Here is a 5,224-nt window from a genome sequence, read left to right as displayed (position 1 = left end):
TTTACCCGTTTACCTTTTTACTTTAACCTTTACCCGGTTTACCCCCGTTTTCCCTTCCTACTCTACTCTTCTACTCTCTCTCTCTCTTCTCTCTCTCTCTCTCTCTCTCTCTCTCTCTCTCTCTCTCACACTATGGCTCCGGCTATTTAACCGCGCCCATATCTGCATCTAAATGCGCTCCTTGAATGCGAAATTCACATAGTGATATGCGACTCGGGTAACTGTGTCTTCTTCAGGGACTCAGATGATGCTCAGAAAATCGCCTTCACAGAACGCGACACGACACTCGCGAGAACATAATCGTCATGATTACCTCAATGAGAACATAAGTATATACGCGCACAACATAATTTTGTAATACTCTAAAGTAATTAATTTTTCCAATCTTTTTCGAGTAACGTAATTTTTTTGATTCTACAAAATCGGTACAACAGATATTAAAATATTGTAAATACATATATGTAATCACGAAATTAATTGTCTGAACAGAGTGCTTCATTATCTATCAACGATTTCTTCAGATTTTTCTTCAATTAATGTAATAACCCACTAATTTCACAATGAAGTGTCTAGATATATATAAACTAAATAATAGATAATATAAATATATTAGTATAATATAACGATAATAATATATTATTACATTATATATATATATAATGATACATATATAATGATATATAACTGATACATTATACAATAATATATTATTATATACTACTACTATATATATATATATATATATATATATATATATATATATATATATGTATAAAATTTTTTTGGTATTATATAGAACTATAGAGCTTTTAATTGCAATTTTTCACCATTCAGTTTATAGTTATAAATACGAAACACTTGTTTTTCAATATGAATTTTCAAAAGATGCTGGAAATAATTATGCAAACCATCCGTGTTTATTATTGATTAAATATCCATTTATTCAAATTTTTCCTCGTATTTCTCGGATATATTTCTCTAGCGAACAAATGTTTAGTTTGAATTATTTTGTGAAACGCACGACCATGGTTCTCTCACCGCGTTTCCCGATATGAAAATTATTTCTACTTTCAACCATTGTGTTACGTTCTCGCTCATCTCTCCGACCGTTTCACCTAAAACAATTATTTGCAGACTATCGTAGTTGTAAAAATTTAGACGTATGTTCCGCATGTCAGAAGCGGAAGGGATGGAAGTAAATTCGCACGGAAGAAGGTCGAAGTACAATAATGAGCTAGTCGGGAAGCAGTCACGGATAAATTACACGAGTTACTTCAGGCGGTTTATCCTTCATTACTTTAATTACCAGTACGCTGGGTGACTGCGGCGAACTTACTTTACTGCTGTGAGAGAGGCACGCTGGGAAAGCGTCTCGCCTTCCTATCTTGTACGATCTTCATTTATGAGCGGAGGGCGAAAATGCGCTACAAAACCAAAATTCGCTCGATCCAATTTAACCAGGGTTACCACAAAATGAAGAGAATCAGAGAATTGTCAGGGAAATGGAAGATGGTCAGGGAAATCAGAGGAAAGTCAGAGAATTTTGTAAAATTTTCTGAAAAATTAAAATTCATAGCTTTACAAAATTTAATACATATCTATATGCAGTTTTGAAATATTATCAACTTTACAAATATAAATAGTGTTAGCAACATTAATAATAATTTACATTGCTGTGTTAAATTGATCTTTCAATAAAATATTTAACGGTTTCCATATCAGGACGAAAATATAAAAAATCTTGAAAATCAAGGAAATTTGTCTGAAAATCTGGGAAAAATTATGGAAAGATGATTTTAAGATGAGGAATTTGATAACCTTATTAATGCTAACGTAGAGAATGCTGTACTTTGCGAAAAAGTTCTTTAAAATTACAGAAAAAGAAGTTACGAATTTTTATATTTTTATATTTTTATAAATGAAAGCTATCATTCTAAAATTCAAAGATATTTTTATAGCTTGACTTTATAGCTTGATATGAAGTATTTTGTACGTCTATACGATACAAATGCTAAAGATTGTTCATCTGAAAATTATGTGAATTATAATTGCAGGAAGTCACCAATTAAAATTTCAGTTTTAGTGAAGAGGAGATGATATCTCCTCGCTCGTAATTTGTGAGAATAATGTTCGTCTGCGTTTATGCAGGGTTACTGAAGCAGTGACGTTTCTTCATTTTCGCAATTGTCTACATTTTCGTTAATTTATCTCCGGAATATTATTACAGGAATGAATGCAGTCGATATTTCTTTCGTGAAGATACATTGAATCGCGTTACTGATGGCGAGCGGGAATGAGCCGGTAAAAGGGGTTACACAGAATTTCGACGTTCTCATTACGGGGGACGTCATAACGAGAGCTCGAAGAGACCTGGTTACAACGACGCGGGGGTGATGGAGGCAAGGGGACGAGCTGTCGAAAGCTGCTCTGCTGACAATGTCGGGCCAACAAGAGTGGTTAGAGACTTATTCATGGCGCGTCGTGTCCCGGCTGAAACTGGCAGTTATGTAACTGTATATTGTACGCATCAGCCGACCGCATCCAGAGAGCCGTTATTCCAATTTCGGAAATTTCCAAATCGTGTATGTCCATCATCATGCACTGCAAACGCGAGATGATCGCTCGCGAAAACAATGCTCATATGATCTCTGATTATATTCGATTTCAGGGTGATTTTTTAGAAATAATTATATAAGCATGAGATACAATTTCGATAATAATTAAGTTAACAGCGCAGTAATGATTAGATTTCTTGGAACGTAAATTTGAAATAAAAAGTAACTTTCAAAGAATCCATGGGCATATATATATTATAGTTTTTATATACATTTGAAATTTATGAACTTAAGCTGAACTTTTTATAGTCAATAAACCTCATTTACCCTTAGGGTTCAGATAAAAGATGTTATATTTAAAAGAAGTGCAAAACTTGTTCGCATCCCGCAAGAAAAGTGACACAAATAAAAAATATAAAATTGTTCAGCAGAGGGAAAAAATTGCATATTTAAGATAATTATTTACAACGGTATACGTAAGTTAATTAGAGCTAATATTATAAGTATATGTTTCAAATCTATATATCATGTAGGTATTAATTTTGTTATAGTGATATGTTAGATCTCTAAAACTATCGTTAAATTAGATAATTATTAAATATTTACAATAGTATTAAACGCGAGTTAATCAGAGCTAATTACAAACAACGGTTTGTTTAAAGTTTCAAATCCAGAAGTAAGATGTAGATATTAACTTTCAATAGTAAAAAAATGCCTATTACGGTTGAAGCTGGATCTTTATTGCTTTAAATAATTCAATCTTGAATTACTAATACATTATATACTTGCATATATATCATATTGTAGTCTAGAATTGCGTGCCGGATTGTTTTTCCGCAAAACTATAAATACCAAAACTACTCTATTAATCGCGAATTAAATTGATAAATAATTTAATAAATAATTTGATGCTACCATCAAGCATCATATTATAAAGATGTTAATATGAAACTGTTAATAAATTTATTTTTGCAAAAAATATTACTTTTAAAGGCTTGTCAATTTAATTCGCAATTACTAGAGTAGTTTTAATTGCGTTCATAGTCCGGAAAAACAATTCGGCGCGCAGTTCTAAAAGATTATAATATGGTATATATGCAAGTACATTGCAGTACACTTTTCTAATTAAAAGCCGATATATATTTAGATTTCACAATCCGTCTATAATACAAAATTCGAAAAATTTTAACTTGTGTGCCATTTTTTTAGGAGTACGATATGCTTTCTTTTATTTATGATCGGAAAAACAAATGGAAATTGTATCCCCAAAAGATACAATATATTCAATGTAACTGAATCGTGCTATATTTTTATGTTGTTTATCAACGGGTAGAAATCTTTATTAGTCCATTCATAAGTTTTCTATCATCGAAATGATGAAAAGTAATGATGATCAAGAAAGCAAAATTATTATTACGGCTGTAAATTAATTGACATACATACAATATGTACAGAGACATTGGGATGGACGGGATACGTGGAAATTGTTATGTAACTGCAGTGACAAATAAATAATCGTGCCGCGGGCGACTGTACACTGATGAAAATATTGACCTGTCGCGAATTGCTTCTCGTTGGATGTAGTCGAAACGTGACGGTCCGAGATCCCGGAGTACCGTTGTAGAGAGCTGTTGGTTGACCACGATCACGAACGTTGTTCCAATTCGTGAAATTTCCAATCCTGTCCGCCCTCTCTTTATCGATTGAGATCGAAAGAGTGTGCGACTACTTCTCACACGTGCGAATACTTGTCGCCGCAGCGAGATACCTAGCGGCGAATTTCTGCAGACTAAATCTATAGTAAAAATGTGCGTTGCATAGCACGTAAAAGTCATGCTATCGAACAACGACAACGCGGTTAGCGGACATCGATTCGCCTTTCTCGAGTGTCGAGGCTCTCGCTTTTTACTTTTTGCCCGTCTTGCTCGTATCTCGTCTATTTGCCCGTCGGTGCGACCGAATCGAATTCAAAAATGCCGTTTCCGCGGGAAAATACGTTTCGCTCAACCCTAGTGACAGTGATTTATGGATAGGGATGAAAAGCACGAAGCCTGGTAGATCGTTCCACGAAAAGAACGACACGCGGATCTCAGTTCCTCCGGGGAAAACCTAGGTAGGAAGTGTCCATCGACGATCATTCCGTCCTTTTTCAGGATCGTGACTTGGATGTTAAGTGACGATAAGACTTTGGATATAACATTTACCTTTTGCTATCAATATACATATACAGGATGCTACACAATTTTATCTGTAATTTCTCTATGAATTCGAAATTAATTATTCCTTCGCGATAAATGATTCTTATATAATTTTAATTTTTTATATCAATTGAACGTTGCAGTGCATGTCTATTGACAAATTATATACACACATGTAATGTTTTTTGAATAAACTCCTTTTTTTTTAAACTTTAGATTTGTCATCTCATCTTTTCTAACAATACGATAATAAAGACTAAACTCTTTGCTCGTCCATAAACCGCTGCTCTTGGATGCGATGCGGTAACCAGTCTCTGATGGAACGATATGAATTTTAATCTAGCGTAAAAGCTTATTGGCCGGCAGGACTATCAGCAGCTCCACATCCTGCCAGTTTTAACCTCCTCGCCCCCGTGTTTCCTACACGTCCCGTCGTCTATTTCCGCGCGTGACTCACTCTCTCTCTCTCTC

Source organism: Atta cephalotes, assembly GCF_000143395.1.
Source record: "Atta cephalotes unplaced genomic scaffold scaffold00001, whole genome shotgun sequence".
NCBI lineage: Eukaryota > Metazoa > Arthropoda > Insecta > Hymenoptera > Formicidae > Atta > Atta cephalotes.
This window is presented reverse-complemented; position numbering follows the sequence as displayed.